At 41.4% G+C, this 17636-nt stretch overlaps 1 protein-coding gene and 1 long non-coding RNA gene across 9 annotated transcripts in view; one reads left to right on the top strand and one right to left on the bottom strand.

Annotated features, from left to right (window-relative positions):
* Positions 1 to 1782: 1782 nt before the first annotated feature.
* Positions 1783 to 9425, bottom strand: LOC134421409 (uncharacterized). The gene is made up of 3 exons (XR_010028591.1): positions 9361 to 9425; positions 9138 to 9207; positions 1783 to 2259 (listed from the first exon to the last, which is right to left on the bottom strand). It is a non-coding gene; the product is annotated as an uncharacterized LOC134421409 (long non-coding RNA).
* Positions 9426 to 9624: 199 nt separating this feature from the next.
* Positions 9625 to 17636, top strand: part of INO80D (INO80 complex subunit D) — a 45714-nt gene continuing 37702 nt past the window's right edge. For 5 of the 8 annotated variants that reach the window (XR_010028590.1, XM_063162331.1, XM_063162329.1 and 2 more), the window contains exons 1-2: positions 9625 to 9761; positions 11036 to 11105. The gene's annotated coding sequence lies outside the window, so the exon portion shown is untranslated. Of the gene's footprint in view, positions 9762 to 10535; positions 10613 to 10855; positions 11106 to 17636 lie in introns of those variants that run through there. The other 3 variants (XM_063162326.1, XM_063162330.1, XM_063162325.1) reach the window with 3 other exon arrangements.

Raw genomic sequence — 17636 nt, 5'->3', positions numbered from 1 at the left:
TCCTTCCAGAGTATCCAGGTATGTTAATATTAAACCCTGGTCAGAATGTGATCATGCTATTTTTGTAATGTACTTTTAAAGCAAGTTGTCCCTCATACCTGGTTTGTGCCAATGTTCAGACCCATCTCTGCTCTGGATACTTACATGTTTCTTCATTTAGTTTCAGTTGAGACTACTCTTGGAGGAAATACAAATAATTTTGATGTTGTGGAAAAAAAAAAGCAGCCTTCACACAGCTTTCTCATACTGAACTGCTTTAAAAAATTAGCAGAAAGACTAAAGGCTTTTATACCAGTTCAAATGCAGAAAAAAATTCTCAGAATAGTTTCTCTGTGCATTGATCTTTATATAGCAAAGTGGGGGAAAGGGTTGTATGTGGTATTTTTTGGTTGTGTGGTTGGGAGTTTTTTATGCTCTAGAATAACTTCAGAACAGTGACTGTCTCCTCTGTATTATGCTGGTTAACGTAAATTTGGAGGGAGGATAACTTCCTTTTCAACTGGCTACTAAAGTTCAGTGTAATTCTTCCAGGAATTGTGAAAATGGGAACAGTATCATAAAGCCATCACTTCCAACTGTATTATTTGAAAAAAAAAAAGTGTTAATTTTGCATGAGGAGAAGCTACACTTTTCAGTGTAGAATAATAGTGTATGGGTGTGCTGCTGTAGAAGTCTTAGTTTTATAAAATTCCTTTTTTCTTCCATGCTTCAATTTTTTCAGTAACAAACACATAACTTTTAAAAACATTGTTTTCCTTTTGCCCAGGAAGAAGATTCTTCCTGGTTATCCTGGTATATCACAGTGTCCTCACACGAGTTAAGTCTTCAGTGTTAGACTTGGTTTTACTCAGCCTGCCATCTCCAGTTACCAACAGGGATAGGGACAGTTCTCGTGGTGGTACAGCAAAGGCTAACTGTTCATTTTACTGAGGTACTGCTATGCATGTTAGTGAGGCAGCGAGGGAGACTGCAATCTGGTTTTAATGTGGCAGTTCACAGGCCCAAGTGCAGCATGAAACCCTCCTGTCCTTGTGGAATGTTACTTCTTTAGCAGGAGCAGGGGTTTATTGGCACATAGCAAAAGAAAAATGTGTGTGATGTATGCCAAAAATAGGAAGAAAGGGTGTAGCTGAATCATGTATTCAGAAAAACATTTGGTACTCAGGCTCTAAGATGAAAACCCTTTTTTCACCCCCCCCGCCATGTTGTACAAACACAGAGGAGCAACTTCAGCTGTGCAACAAGTCAGTTATCACTTCAAAATTTATAAAGGTTCAAAAGCTTTAGATTATTTTCCCCTTAAATGGTGTAGCATTACTTTGGGAGCTCTGGCATGCTTTTTGGTTTTTTGACAGTTCTATGTCCTTCAATTAGTATTTATAGTAGATTGTTGTTTCTGTTCAAAAACTGTCCAGCCTTTATCAGAAAAGGCAAGAAGGGTAAGAAGTACATGTGGTGCTCTCTCTCCTGTTTCTACTCTCCCATCTAACTAGTCAAGTACAGAATTTTTCAGCCAAACTTGGTAGAAGCAACAAGACTCTCTCTATAAATTTGACTGTTGGAAACTAGATAGGAAAGAGAAATCTAAATTAGCATTCTTAACCACTGAGTTTAGAGCGTAGCTCGCCCCTTATTCCTTCTTTTTGCTCTGGTGGCTGAACAGTTGGTGCATATGAGGACTTTTACCCAGCTAGTGACAAAAGCATAATAGGGGTCTGCAAAGGCAGGGAAGTGACATAGGCTGGGCAAAATATTTGAACAAAAAGTACAGAAACAGGGCTATTCACACAACTTACCTCTGTTTATTTAAGAGAAAAAGTTCACAGTCAGTGCCACTACTTGCCGGTCCTGAAGCTGCAACCTCAGGTTAGAGAATTATGAAAAAGTGGGATGTGGAGATAACCACGCTCTGAGTATTTTTCCCGGTGTTACGGTAAGGGCTGAGCAGGCAGGTGCTCACACTGCCTGAGCCGTCAGCGTGCTGATGCAGCTCACTCCACATGCGAGGCTGGTGGGTGCCGTTATCCCGACTCTGCTGGCGTGGGCAGGGGCTTTGTTAGGCTTTGTTTTGGAGCTGAGCGCAGCCCCGGAGGAGCAGCAATTCCTGCAATTCCCCAAGTGCAGCCCTGCTTCCACCTGGTGGCCAACTGGCAGAACTTCTCAGCGGGTGCATTGCTAGTCTCCTTCAGGTGCAGTAGCCTTCATCTCGCTGCTCCTGTGCACTCCTGTCTGTACAGCCTGCCAAGAACAGCAGTGTGTCTGGGGAGAGATGGATGGGGGTGGTCAATAAGTATCCTCCTCTCTGAGCACAGCCCGGTGTAAACGAGATTCTTGTGTGCAAACCTTTAACCCCAAGCATGACGGATTAAACCTTGCCTTTTTGTAGTCTTGTCTTCAGCAGGTGCACGTGCAGAGTAGAGAAGGCAAGGGGTGTGTTAATTCAAGGTAAGACCGTACTATGCAGTTACACTTTCAAGCAAGTTTAGGCCAGATGCATTCAGATTAAAGAGAAACTGTAACTGCAGACAGATTTAAGCATGAGGTCTAAAGCTGTGACTTTAAACCCCACAAAAACAAAAACCAACCAAACAATAACCCCAAAAAACAAAACTCAAACCCTGTTTAATAGCCACCTTACTGAAAGCACCAGAATCCCATGGGTGCATCTCTGTACTTCCAAAGGGAGAGTGCTTAAAACCCTGGGCAGTGTAGTGAGCTGCTTCAATAAAAAGAAACATAACAGAATTCAAGTCAAACAGGTATGTCCTCAGCAAGACTCTGACATGTCCAGCAAAATTAGGCCAGTCATAAAAATAGCTGGAACCGACTTATTTTTAATGTATTTTGAAGCACAGCTCAAAGCAGAAAAGGTGTCTGTAGCATTTCCCCAAGAAGTACAAGATTTTGGATCACTGCCTCTTCTGAAGCTGATGAGATTCTTGCAAGACAGTCTGCTGCATGCTTGATTGGGGGATATGCTGTATTTTAATGTTGAAACCAACAGAAAAATAGCTTAGGGTCATAGCTGTAAAGGAAAAGTAGCATGGCAGACTGGCATCAGCCTTAATCCAAAGGGGAAAGGTAATAATATAACTTCATCTCTGTCCCCACAACCCCACTCCTCATAAAACACTCCAAACAATGGCTAAGCCAAAATGTCCTCTCCCAAAACAAGACAGTCTCCTAATAATTTGTTGTGTTCTTCGAATATGCAGTAAAATGAAATCACCTTTAGTGCTGAAGGGTTAGAAGATGACTCTCTCAAGGCACTGACAGGACAAACAGAGAAAGCAAGAGAAGCAAATAGAAGAGGACTTCATGGTGACTATCGGAATGGAAAAAAAGTAATAAGTAAATGGGGAACTCTGGAAAGTGGCTAAAAGCTAAGGACTTCCCTGACAACAGCAGTAAGCTTTTTATAAAGAATACAAGAACCCCACAAAATGTCAAAATGTGTAAGTTCTCCTAGAATTACCTGAGAAGTTTTAAAATTCTGATTTAAAAACAACAAAAAATACCAAAGCCATATACAACACACAATTTTCAATTTATTTATAGACATTAATAGATTATTATTATTTTTCATAAAATGCCCAACGGGCACAAGTACTTTTGTGAACAAAATACTGAAGTTTACAGAGTCACAAAGAAAACTCAGTTCAGAAATGAACACCAAATCCTTCACTGTGCATGTGGGCTTACACAAGTCATGGCCCTTTCTGCTGTGTAAGGTTTTATCCAAAAGACGCTTTACAGTAACACATATTAGTTGATGGAATGATGTCAGTGAACTGTCCCAAAGTACCCAGGTGGCTCCAACTCTCCATAGCTCACAGAAAAATGGCCCAGAGAGACATAAATAACATATATAAAGCCTTGTAATTCAAACAAAATTAGTGATTCCATAATCAGCAAAACCTGCTATGCTAAACACTGTTAATAATTATGTTTTCCTCCAGCTATGTGTACACATTTATTCACAGTGCCTAATGCTGAGAAGCCTACTGAGATTTAGAGGCATAAGAGGTAGTAGAGACATCTTCTCACTCAGCCAATGCTGAATTTCGAATATAATTAACTAATATTTTAAAGAAATAGTTTTATTTCTTCTTGTCATCATCTGTACACCTGTGTTTATGTTTGAAATGGATCAGAGATGAGAACCATGTATCAAAAAGAAACATACTGAGAGCAAAAAACTTCGTATGTGACAAAAAACTTTCAAAATCCACTGGAATCCCATGACCCTAGACACTAATTAAGCCTTTGCTTTGATGTTAGCTCAGCTCCAACTATTTTAGAAAAATCTTGTCCTGCATGCCCTTTACTTCTCAATTACCCATCACAGGATATTTCACACCTTTGTTGGAAGCTACTCTCAGAAGACTTAAGAGACCGTTGATTTGGTCCAGAGCGGGAATTCTCATCTTTCCATCCTGCAGTGGTGACCAAGACCCTCTGCAACCTGAATGTAAATGACTAAGGTTGGACTAATAGCAGAGAGGACTGCTGACAAAGTGTGGAGCTTCTTAACCACTACAATTACAGTTAATGAAATATCCATAGACAGAAGCAGATAGGTAAAATACAATAGTATACTTTGAATTAACAAAGGGCTTCCCAGTAAAATGGGATGGTATTACAGCATTCTGCTGGGACAGCTTATTCCATTAATTTGTCCTCTATTTAAAGAGGTCTCCACAGATGCCCAACATACTCTGGACAACCTTCCCACAATTAACAGTCTTACTGTTTTGTCTTTGCTGAGCTTTAGGAAGACAATGCCATTTATTTAATGCAGATTAAAATACACATTGATAATGAAGAACAGATTAGTGAAGTCTTAGTTAATTACTATTTTCAGTACAGTTTACTATCAATTAATTATATTATCATGTAATAGCTAGCATACATCTGTTCCCAATTGGTTAAATACTTCTTCAGCTATACTCCTACTGAAACCCACAGGAAAATTCCCATTGCTGAAAAAAGCTTTAATGAAGCTCCTAACACCCAGGAAAACAAGGTTAGTCATGTGTACATCTTGTTGCTTTGCTAGCATTTGGGGCTTTAAACTAAGTAAAGCAAAGTCACTCTGTTGTATATAGGGCTTGTCCTATAGTTTCAGCTGTGCTATCTGCCACACAGGAGTGCACTAAAGCACGGGTTTGAAGGAGTTTAGCAGCTGGTGTAAGAAGTTCAATTTACGGCATAACTTGGGTATATTTCCTAGAGAAAAATCCTCAGATCATAGGCAGTGTTTTTAACATAAGAACTCTGTGGTTTGGAAAAGTGGCAAAGAGCATGCTGGTTATCAAATACATACAACTGCAGCAGAGTAACTGAAACCCAGATACGCAAGAGACAACCATTGCTATAAAATTTTCATGTTAAAGAATTGGTGAAAAATAAGAATTAACATTTTTCAAAAATGTTAATATGCTGGGATTTAATGGTTAGCTTGACTCCAGAACTTGCCACTATTACACAAACTAATACCACATCACAGCTGCTCAAGACATTGCTTAGAAGAGTGTATCATAACTTTGGGTTTTACTTAATTTCTCACCCTTTTCAGTCTTTAAATGCCTAAAGACAAGATCTTCTATACAAATGTGGCTCTTCAGATAAGAAAATCTTGAATTAACAGCTATACACTTAGAGTTGTTCTTCCCCTTCACAACATTTACTTGCATTTTAAATAAATTGCTAATCCCTTTAGCAAGCATTTGAAGACCTTGGAACTGTTTCCTCAGTATGTGTCTTTCAAGAAATAATACCAAGATGCCGACATTGTAACACTATTTGTGGAGAACCTGAGAGTCTTCATCACATGCACAGAGTCTAAGGCATGCTCCAGAAATTCTTGTGGTCTGCACTCGGGGTGTGAACGACCTTGGGAGAGAATCAAGGTTCATTTCTTGATGCAGCCTCCTCCAGTAAGTGGTGTACAAGCTAAAGCACCTATTTCATTGCTTTATTAGACTCACAAAGCTTATTCACTGCATCACTGCCCTGTCCCACTACTAACACAAGTGAGACACATCAGCACAGAATGCCTCATTAGCCAGAACGTGTGATTTACAGAACATTAATGTTCTCTGACCACTCTGTGCTCAAGTGTACAATAAGTTTACTGGATGGAGCAGTTGGTCCAGGGATGAGGCTGATTTAAATCAAGGCAGACAGACCCGTTCTGAAGAATGGAAGTTCCAGAATACAATTCTGAATGTTGTACAGGGGACCTTTCGTGCTTGGGGTTTACACATTGTCCTTGTACAGAAGTTTCAGTGTCCAATTTGTCCTCCAGTGCAATTTCAGAGCACTGCTCTACCCATCAAAATAATGTATGTCCCAGCCTAAGAGTCTTGTCCATAAAGATAAGCAAATATTTTTTAAAAAAATTTCAATCTACATTACTAAAGCTAGCAGACTCTCCTTTAGCTTGTTACCGTGTAACATTTTATTTTCAGCAAATTAAAATAATATTTTTATCTCTTAGTAAGTTAGTGAAAAGCAAATTACTCTCAGGTAAATAAAGTTTTGTTAAATAAATTTATCCATCCATGAAGTACAAATTTTTAATTTCTCTGTTGAATGATTACATAGTCCACACAACCAAGATCTGGCAAATTTTTCCTCTTTACTTTCTCCTCCTTAAAAAGATTGAATTAATTTTTTTTGTACAAGATACCAGAAGTATTCCATTTCAAGTTTTCCTATTCCAAACTTCCAGATTCAAAATGTTTCTCATTTTCTTGGCATTAAGCTTCTGGCTTCACAATTAAAACACATCAGATAGATCTTAGGATGTCACCAAAATGTGTAATGCTACCATGACACATGTTTAAATTTAGGCAGGCAAGTAATCTGATTAAAGTCAAACACATAAGCCCAAGAAAAGGTTTAATATTGTTTCTGTGCTCAGCTTCTCAAGTGCATTCATAGCTATTTCTCTAAAATGTTGAATTACCTGCATCCCATTTAAAAAATACAGTTCCAAGATACTGAGTGTGCTGTACAGATATTGTTAAGGGTACCACAGAGAGATGTGGCATAGATTAGTTGTTCATGGTATGCCTCTCTTCCTAAAACACAAAAACCATCTAAATAGTTCCAATTAAGAGAACCTGAACTGTAGTTGAACTATACTGAACTACTGAATTAAGTTGAAAGTAGCAAGTCTCTTGTTTAACACAATGGTTAATACAAGAAATCACTTTGTACAGAAACTTAAATTTGAACAAAATCTTACCGACTTGGGAAGAGTTTTATGCCAGGAACTACAGTGATCCTTCAGGCACTTCTGAATAAGCAAGTGTTAGTAAGGCCTGCAAGCATCTGCAAAAGTGGGGTCTGAGAATTTGGCCCTTTATCTATCTATTTAGAATAAAAGAAAAGGAAATACTAGTTTATGCTGCATTTGTTGAATTCCCAAATTAATTAAGATAATTTATTTGCAATATTTCAAAAGGTTTGCGGTTTTTCAATCATGCTATACCTGACCAATGTTTGTAATCCCTATCATTCCTGTAATGAATTCTAGGTATGGGATATAAAAGTAGTTTTTGCTGAAACAGCTTACAAAGAGAATAATCATACTTCATGCTCCAAAGCATACAATAATGACTGGCAAAATTATGAAGGACCCCAATTATTGCACTACTTCTATACAAAATACAAACTCTTTTGGAATACAATATGGGAGCAACATATTTGGGTTTTTTTGTTGTTGTTGTTTTCTAACATCAGCAGAACTATCTATTTGACAGATTAATAACTGAAAAACAGAAAGAAAATCAAAGAACAGAAAAACACCTCCCATGCAATAATCCCATTGAATGCAACACTCCAGATTATTAAAAATGAGCTAGGTAGACTAAGAATAATCTAAAAAACTCTGCTAAACAAAAACAGTGTGACACAAAGACCAGCTGACTTTTAATTGTACTTTAATTGAAACCTATTTATCTAAATGAAAAACCCACTATGAACACACAAGCTACACTCACTATGCAGGCTGGGCAAACTCAAAGTATGTTCTGAAATGCGGATGTACCTAAAACATGGGAATTTTTTTTTAAGATTACAAGAACTGAACTAAACCAATATATTTCAGATTTGGCAGGGGAGAGGAGGAGGGTGATAATATACTAAGTAATTCAGTACTTCGTCCTTATGACCTTAGTCTGACTGCAATTCAATTAGTCTATACCACCTGAATAATTTTTACAATGGAAAAAACATAATGTATAGCTCATTAGTTTCCTAATTATTTCCTCTTCCTTCAGGACAAATAAAAAGGCATCTTTGCAGTTCATCTCTGAATAGGGCTGTGCACGATACCACTTCAAGAAACATTATCACAGATCTGCTGAATACAGTGATCAGTGTCTTCACCTACAGATACACCACAGCATCTGACACTGTTTTGACAGCATTTAATATATTTTTTACAATCTAATAAAAGAATCTGCAACAAAGAAAAGTAATATTATTTTATATTATAAGACACTGTAGTATAAATTTATAGCATTTCTCAACTATAAGTTAGGAATAATATTCATAAATATGAAGAACAGAGCCCCTAAATCAAAACAGTAACTTAGAAAGAACTGAAACAGATTTTTAGAAGGGTGCAAAATGCTTTGAAAATATTAAGAACAAAACTCAACTGTTGCCCCCAAATTTCTTGCTATGAGTTCTGTTTTTTCACATCCCATCCTGAAGGGCAGACAATGCTAAATTTATGACAGCACAATTCCTCAGGTATCTATCATAGGTTCCTCTCACTCACATTAAATCCCTCATTGTTTCTCTATGTAGCCTACTCTAGAAAGAAATAAAAGTAAAAATTAAAAACTATGGGTTTTTCATACCTGTATATCCAATTTTATTTACAATGCCTTGAGAGAGAGAAGGACGTTATGGTACGGTACAATTACACCAAACTATCCGACATCAATCTCAGCTGTTTACTAAGACTAAGAATACCAAAACAAAAGTTACACAAACTTTCACAATTACACACTAATTTTTAGAACCATCACAAAATGACAAAAAGTTATCATTAAAATACAGAAAAAAAATTACATAGCTTTAAGAACAACGAAGTAACTAAAAATATTTTACCATACCTCCTTTAAATTTTTTTTCCAGAGAGTTGATCTTTACAGATTATTTAAAAAAAAATCTTCAGCGACGAGCCTTTGTATTTTATTTTTATTAAAAAAAAAAAAAAAAAAAGTCACACACATGATAAAATATTTTGTTTTGGCCATTTCTCTCCCTCCTACAAATTGACACTTTATAAAAACCTTCTGTACTTTTTTTCCCCCTCCCTCTCTCCCTCGCTACTACCTCCAAGATGGTAGGAAAGTTGTTGTTTTGGAGGGCAGAGGAGCCGCTCTCTGATGTTATGTCCTCTCAGTGCCTGTAGTGGTGCTATAGGAGGCTGCTGGCTCTCTTCTTGAGCAGCCCCAGCAGCCCTGCCTTCTTTGCTGGAGAATATATTCAGGGATTCCCCTTAATAATCACCTACCCTCTGAGCACTTTGTAGTTTTAAAATAATAAAAGAGCCCCCAAAGCTTCCTCCTCACAAAAAGCAGGATCTTCTCAGAGACAGGGGGGCAGCAGCTCCTCAGCACAGAGCCCGAGCACATTCCCAGTCCCTCTGCTGGGGAGGAAACTCTGATCTGTCAGCCCAACAGAGGGAAAGGGGGGAGAGGAGAGAGAGGAGGGAAAAAAAAGCAGCTGGAAAGGTAAGCCAGGCCCGGCCTGCATCCCCGGGCTCGCGTAGCGCGGCAGGCGGTGCGGAGGGTGCAGGGCGGGCGGGGAGGCGGGCTACTCGAGGCCGGGGATCGGTCGGAGCGGCGTAGGCCGCAGTAGGGGGTGCGGGGAGCCAGGGGGGTTTTTGAAGCTTTCGGGCGCCGGGAGGAGCGCCGGAAGGGGGTGAGACGGCCGCCGGGGCACAGCGGGAGGGTCGGGCGCGGCGCCTTTGCCCGGGAGGTGAAGGGCGGCGGGGGAGAACGAGGGCGGGGGGGCGCTAGGCCGCGGCGCGGCGCGGCCCGGCCGCTCCGCTCCCCGCCCCGCCGGGCCCCCCGCGCCGGGCCCCGGGCCCAGAGCGGGCCGAGCCCCGCCGCCGCCGGGGCCGGGCGGCTGGGGGGAAGCGGAGGGGGCGCCGCGGTTGGGGCCGCTCTTCCCCCCACCAAGCCCCCCCGCCCCCCGCGCGGGGCGAGAGGGCCGCGGGACGGGGGACGGGGGCGGCATTAATTTGTCGAAATGACTTTTAATGAGGGGTGCCGGGGTGGGGGGGCACCCCCTCCCCCATCCCGGTGCGGGGCCGCCGCGGCGGAGGCGGTGCCGGTCCCGCGGGGCTACGCCGGCCGCGGCCTGGAAAGTTTCGCAGCGTTTTTGGGGTGCTTTATCCCCCCACCGCCGCCGCCGGCCACCCCCCGCCCGCGGCCGTGGGGACGGTGCCGGCGGGGCGGGGGCACCTCGGAATGCGGCCGCAGGTTCCCCCCCGCCCGTCCCGTACCCCCTTTCCCCCCCGTCGGTGACCCCCTTCGGCCGGGCCGGCGGCGGCTGGATTCGCCGCACAACTTTTTGGGAGGTAGCGGGGGGCGGTTTTGGGGGTGCGGGGAAGCCCTCGGAGTGTCCCCCCCGCCCCCCAAGCTGCCGGCACGTGGGGCCCCGGGCCGGCCCCCGAGCGCGGAACCCGGGGCAGGGGTAGGGGCTGCCCGGGCAGCACCTTCGGTGCCGGGCACGTGCCGGGGCCGGCGGCTGCCTGAGCCCTGCCGGGGCCGGGCCGGGGTCCCTCGGCCACCCCGCTGTCCCGGGACCCGTTAGCGGGACAGGAGCCACAGGCACTGGCGCCTCAGCCCGGGGAGGGCAGCGCTCCGGTAGCCCCTACACGGCAAGGGCTGTGTCTGGCCCCCTCTCATGTCTCTGTGGGCTGGGGTCCCGCCAGGCTGGGGGGCCTCTGTGAGGTGCTGCTGCCCCCCAGGACTGAAAATGAAAGGATCCTTTTTTTCAGGGAAAAGAACGTCTGGTAATTGTGAAGTGAGTGCACTGGAAGACTCACCATCGCACTTCACCCCGCACAGGTGAAATAGCTCCGGTTTCTAACGCGGGAGGTGACACGTTTTGGTCAGATATTCCTTAATGTGTCTTTTAGGTCAGAACTATAATGGCTTTGTACAAGTAACCTCAAATGAATTTTAGAAGTGACAGTGACACTCGCCTTAAAGCCTTATATTATACCGTCTGATTAAAATACATAGAGTTAGTTCTAACTTAGTTACTCGACAATGTGCGATGCAGGTATACTTTAAGGCCTTTTAGTTTTTGATGGTTGGAAGACCAAAAAGTAAAATTGACAAAATTAGGGCAATGCACTGTTCCCCTGTAGACAGGTGCCCTCCCCTATGGGCTCACCTGTAGTGGCAGTGTTCCACGCTCAGGCCATACCCACCAGGTACCACTGCTGATGGCTGAACTGGAGAGCTCGTGTTTTGTGTGAAGCTGTCACTTACAAACTGGTGACATTCAGCCTTTTGCATGAGCTGTTTGTAGTACATACAGAAGATCCCAGAAGTTTTATTAATTGTAAAGCTAAATTATTTACTGGAAGCAACACTAAATTTATGTACTGGGGGTCATTTTGGTGTTCAGTATTTTTGTGATGAGTAATTGAATTTGTGTGTAGGACCTGCTCCTGCAGAACTGTGTGTACTGTGTTCTCATGGTCTGGTAAATCATCAGGAGGTACAAATTTATTTTAGGACCACACTGAAACTCCAATAGCTTATACCTGCTGAAAGGCTCCTCTGTGAGGAGCTCTATTGGTTTATTTACTGAATATTCCTACTGAAGCAAGAATGATATTGTACTGTGAGAAAATAAGTTTATTTGTCTTTGTAGTATTGGGACTAAAAATAAGACAAAGGTATTTTGTTTAACCTCATCTGGAAAGGCAGGCTATGTGTTATTTGAATAAATAAAAGACTTGGACTTAGTTTTTTTCCCAAGTACAGATGCAAGATGTGTTGTGGTATGTTTAATCTCTACTTTATCTCAGGATATTGCTTTTGGTATTTTGAGATGTTTCTAAAGTACATTTCTGCCGTGTTGCAATGTCATAAAGGGTCCATTTCTAGCTGTATCTGAAGGCTGCTCTTTGCAGCCCTGCTCATCCTGGCAAAACCCAGGCCTGTTTATAACTACCTTGAAATAACCATGCGTGACAACCTCCCTGTGAGGATGTGATAGCAGGACTGGGGCCTGGAGACCTTCTGCTCAAATAGAGAAATCCTTGTGCAAAAAACTTTCCAGATACAGAGCCCATCTTGAACCTTAGGTCAGGAATAGCCATGTTTAGGAAATTAGTTTTTGAAATCTGTAGGAACGTACTCTTGACAGTAGTTACAAATTTTCCTACGTAAGCTTTCTTCTTTACAAATCCTCTGAAGTTTCTAAAATCCGTAGAGTCTTAAATGTTTGTTGTTTTTTAGGGTTTGGGCCATCTGTGTCAGGTTTTCTCTAAGATACTATGAGGTACAGATGAGTGAACCAGCTGAAATGAAAATTCCTGTTAAAGTTCATGTGGTGTAGGAAAACAAAAAGAACCTGTTCAGTTTGTGAGCAAAGACTTCTTATTTTCCTTCTCATAGTTATGTTTTCTGCTCTTGATTGTAACCAGTTACAAGTCTGTAAGTTCTCTAGCTGTTGCTATTATTAGGAATAATGCTTAAGTTTAATTCTGTATTTATTGTGTTATATTCTAAAGCATAATCTGTTTTCCCAGTGTTGCCTAAAACATTCTCCTGCTATTCTGTTAATATATTGGACATCCTTATGCAATGTAAACTGCCTTTTGCCAGAACTGAAGTAATAAGCTTTCTAAAAAGGCAGAATGAGGGCAATATTGCTTCTTTCTTCCCAGGTACATCTTAACATATGAAAAAAAGTAGTCCAAAATATGATTCCAGGTGGTAACTAAAAATATCTTGTAAGATCTTAGCATGTTGAATGCCTTGATCTGTCAGGGTACCTGCATGTGTGTTGCAGTACCTGCACTTCAGAGGCCTTCCTGAGTAAGGACTGTACTCTAGTTAATGAAAGCATTCTGTACAGGAACTCTTGTAGCTGATGTGCGTTGCTTCCCAGTGTCCTCTGTCTCAATTTGAGGGCTTTTACTGACAAAAAGACTCTTGTTTGCACAATTACAGCATTCTTGGTTTGCTAGCTGAGTGTAGTAGAGAATGGAGCTGTTAAAAGACTAGAACTAAGCCAAACTTATGGTTAGATCACAGCATAGGGACAGAAGTTACAACTTTTTGGTGTTGATGTTGATCACAATTAGATGTAGTACAGCTTCTCTTGATAGAACAAAACATTTCAAATAGACGTATTACTTGCTATGAAATAGAGAAAATGAGTGTTTTAGATTCATACTTAGAAGTATACTTCTTACTAACACCAATTGAAAAGTTTTGCTATAAAATAGCTTTTAGTGCCTGTCTTTTTGTCTTGAACTTTGTGGCTTCTGTTCATCTTGGAGTGGATGAAATTCCATGTTTCCAAACATCTTGCGCTCGGTGTGCTTGCTCAGTTTCAGGAAATGGGTCTGACAGTGACAGGCACTTGTTCTTTCTTGGTCAAGAGGAAATGACAAAACTACTATTTATGTTATTTGTGCTTGTGGAGAAGCTGAGATTCTTGTAGATCCATGTTCTACTTCTGGCCCCAAGCTGATGGTTTTGGGAACCTAGAGATGATTGTACCCTGTCTTTGAGATGTCATGAGCACACCAAGCAATTTAACATGAAATTTAGGCTAGTATTAGCAAATGCAAACAACATAGTAAAGACCTCTGTAGTTGTGGATTTTGTTTGGATGCAGTGTGTGAAGCTCTGAGCTCAGTCCTCTTAATTATACATCTTTTAACCACCAGCATATAATTGCCTTGCAATTTACAATGCATTTGGGGATTCCATTGCCTAAAAGGGTCTTACGTACATTGAATGTCAAGTTCTGAGCATATATTTAAGAATGTTTCAACCCACATGATTTAAAATACTCTAATATTTTCAGCACAGCATTTGCGCAAAATTACCGATCTGAGTTTTGAGGCTCTGGTGCTTTGGGTTTTCTGTTAGTGAGTAAGCCATTGCCTTCCCTGTAGATTACTCACAGTGTCAGGTACCAGATTTCTGTATGACATAATGCTGCTGCTTGGGTATGGTTGTAGTGAAGCTCATCCTCCAAAGTTTGCTGCTACACTGTTTTCCAGCCTCTCTGAAGGAGTGTTTAACTCTTTTCGAAGAAAGTGTGTGGAGTGCAGAGCTACAACTGTGTTGTCTTTGGAGCTGATGTGCACTGCAAGGGGGCTGATTATGCCTGTACTGCAAAGCCAGTACTAAAAGCAAGTTGGAAGCTGGCTTCTTCCAGAGGGTGATAGTAGGTGTTGGCAGTTGGACAGGTGTGTTCCTGTGTGTTTTGAAATCTTCCATTTCTCTTTTTGCAGTCGCTGTGCAAACCACCTTCAGTTATCTTATGGACAGCCAGTGGCTGCACTCAGCAGGACAAAGAGCTCTGCTCTTAAGTGCTGATGTCTCAGAGTGTGACTTTGCTCTGTGTCCTGCCTGTCCTTGCTATAAAGCCTTGCTGGGGTGCTAAGTTTGTTACTCTTCTTCACACTTCCAGATAGGACTTCAGCCAGAGGGAGGAGATTTTATTCCTGTCAGCTGCTCAAGAATAAAAAATAGGACAAAGGGAGAAGTGAATGTGTTATGAAGTTACAAATATTAGTGATAAATTTATAAGAATGTGAAAAATACCCTGCTGGGTCAGATTACCTTGGATCCAACCTAATGTTCTGTCTAGGGCAGTAGGAATAAGTGATGCTACTCAGGAAGGGCATTAAAGCCCAGACACTTTTTTGTGCTTTCTTCTCTTACTCCTCCACCACTCATATTTGTTTAAATGGTCATGCTAGAGAGTGCATCACTTATGTCCCCATTGTCCATGAACTTCTCTGTTGCCTTTTTGAACCTGATGGTAGTGTCTGCTTCCATAGTCTCATGTGACTGCAAGCTCCAGCAGTTCACTGCCTGTGAATAGTAAAAATGAAGAAATACTTCTTTGATATGTTTTGAGTCAATCTCTTACTGACTTCATCAGGTACCTCTAGCTGCAATGTTTTGTGATCTAGTATGGCTGCTTTGTATTTACCTTATTCCCTACCATGATTTTTTATTTCACAAGGGCATGCATTTTTGGATTCCCTTCTGTTCTTTGCCCTGTTGTTTCTTAGTAGCTCAGAATCTTTTATTTAGAATCAGTTGTTTAAGGAAAATCTAGGTTCCTCAAGAAGCAGCTTCTGGTTTCTCATTCACGGGTTGTGGCTAAAGTTAGTTTGAGCACATGCAGGCATAATTTTTTTTGTCCTGTTGAACCTTCCTACATCTTCAATGTAGAGTATAAATGCAAAACTGAAAACAGCTTCCAGAAAGTTTTGTATTCTGATATTTTTATAGTGAAGTACAGCTGCTTAAGCATTTGCTTTTTCCAGGGGAAGTCCATGTTTCCGTCATCTCTTACTGAATCCTGTGGGACAAAAATAATTTCTCCCCCACCCACTATTTAGCTAAGTGTAGTTTCAGTTCTCCTCAGTTAAGTGACATGTGCCTATTCCATGCTTGTGCTACTTTTTACGTAGCAGCAAAAAGCTCTGATAAGAACTCCTGTAAATTGTTAAAAACAAAACACTGCATTAGATGAAATCAGAATGAAGAGATTTAAGTGTCTTTGCTATTTTTATATATATATTTATACACACACACTCTCTCTCTTATATGGTATGCCATGGAAGTAAAAAAAAAAAGCTCTTCTTAGATGAAGTCCAACTTCAGTCTCTGTTCCTGGCAATGTATCCACATAGTGGCATGTCTTTTGGGGAGTCTGTTTAAGAATTTACCAATAAAGATGTAATTGCAAGTTTGAGAAAATTGCTGTGTTGTTTTTTTAATATAACATTGGTTGGCTACCATGTTTGTTGGCTTTCTTGTTCCTTGCACTGTACTTGGAGTAGTTGATTACTGTCAGGATTTTTAACATGGCTGTTTTTGCATGAGCTTCTTTTAGTGTATGTATAGACCCAAAAACTCACGTTCATGCTTGTTGGTTTCCCTGGGGATTATTGTCAGTATTTTTGTGTGAGTGTTTCAAATGGCATTGCTCTTGTGCCCTGTATCTCTCAGACAAGTGAGAAGTGAAATACTGTGCCTGCCTTGACACAGTCAAGTAAAATGCAAAAATAAGACTTAATTATGAGTTAAATCCAAAAATAAGACTGTGGCCACAAGAATAAATCTAGGATTAGTGGCTGGGAACTGTGGAGCAGTTTCCTTACAGAAGCTTAACGGAGGCACACAAGGTATGCATTTCTTACTGTTTACTTTGGAACCATCCTAAGGAGCTCTTTCTTTGGTCTATTGCCTGCTAACATTCAGAAGAGAAATACAGCTGGGTTGTACAAAAGAGGAGAAAGTTAGGGATCCATCAGAAACTCTGCAAAGCATGATAGTGGTAGTTTAAAAGAAGGTGATAAATAAACCAGAAGAAAATAGAGAGCAACATGTGGGGCACTCCAGCTGCAAGATACACTTGGTCTTTCAAGTTTTATGTCCAGTCCAGTATGCCACCTAATCCAAGCTTTGATAAACTGAGAGAAGCAGACTCTCCAGCAAAAGGCTTTCTGTCAGTGTTGTGTGTGTGGGTCACAAGTAGTTGAGACTCATTTGATTACTTTTGCTGCCATAGTAATAGAGGAGTCCATCTCTCAAGCACATGGGATGCACAGCTCCTGTATGGTCATCATATTCCCATGGGATTTATGTGTTTCCTTCATGTTGTTGCTGAATACTGGAGGATATGTCAGTATCTGCCTGAGCCAAGGTGACTGAAAGGAATGTTCAGTCCTTAACATGCTAAAGAGATTGTTCCCTTTTCCTGTTCTGTCTTTTTGTAGCAGTCAACAGTGAACTTTCTTGTTCTTAAGACTGACATGGTGTAGAAAAGTTGGGAAAGGTGATTGAAATTGGTCCAGGTGACTGTGTGTGTGTTGTGGCTCTCTGGTGTAAGCCAAGCATGAGGCTCCTGCCTCTGGGGCTGGCCGCTTCCCTGTGTGTTGGAAAGGGAAAATGTGTATCAAGAGGAAATACAAAGTTACCATTGTTGTCCAATGATTGTTCAGGTTGCTTGCAGTAGTTACAATCTATAGCACCTGTCTCCATTCGTATGCTCGCTAATGCGGTATGTGTGCATGTACAGCTGTTCCAAGAATTTTAAGTGTGTTTTTAAGTCTTTTAATACTCTTCTGTCTTTCTGCATTTACAGCTAGATATATGCTAATGAAGGCCAGATTTATGTTGTTTACTCTGTGGGATAGGATGTTTTGTTTTGCCCTAGTGACTTAAAATTGGTTTTCTAGATCCCCCAGTGCCATAGTGCTTTGTCTTTTTCTCATGGTACTTTTTTTTACAGCAGAAAGTGGAGGCTTGTACCTTTACAAGAGCAAAGTGCATCTTTCCCTCAAAGTCTGTGTAGGTTTTCTCCTTGCAATTCTGTTCTTG

The sequence above is a fragment of the Melospiza melodia genome, chromosome 8 (genome assembly GCF_035770615.1).
Source record: "Melospiza melodia melodia isolate bMelMel2 chromosome 8, bMelMel2.pri, whole genome shotgun sequence".
Lineage (NCBI taxonomy): Eukaryota > Metazoa > Chordata > Aves > Passeriformes > Passerellidae > Melospiza > Melospiza melodia.
Note: the sequence above shows the minus strand (reverse complement) of the source record. Positions and strands in the feature narration are given on the sequence as shown.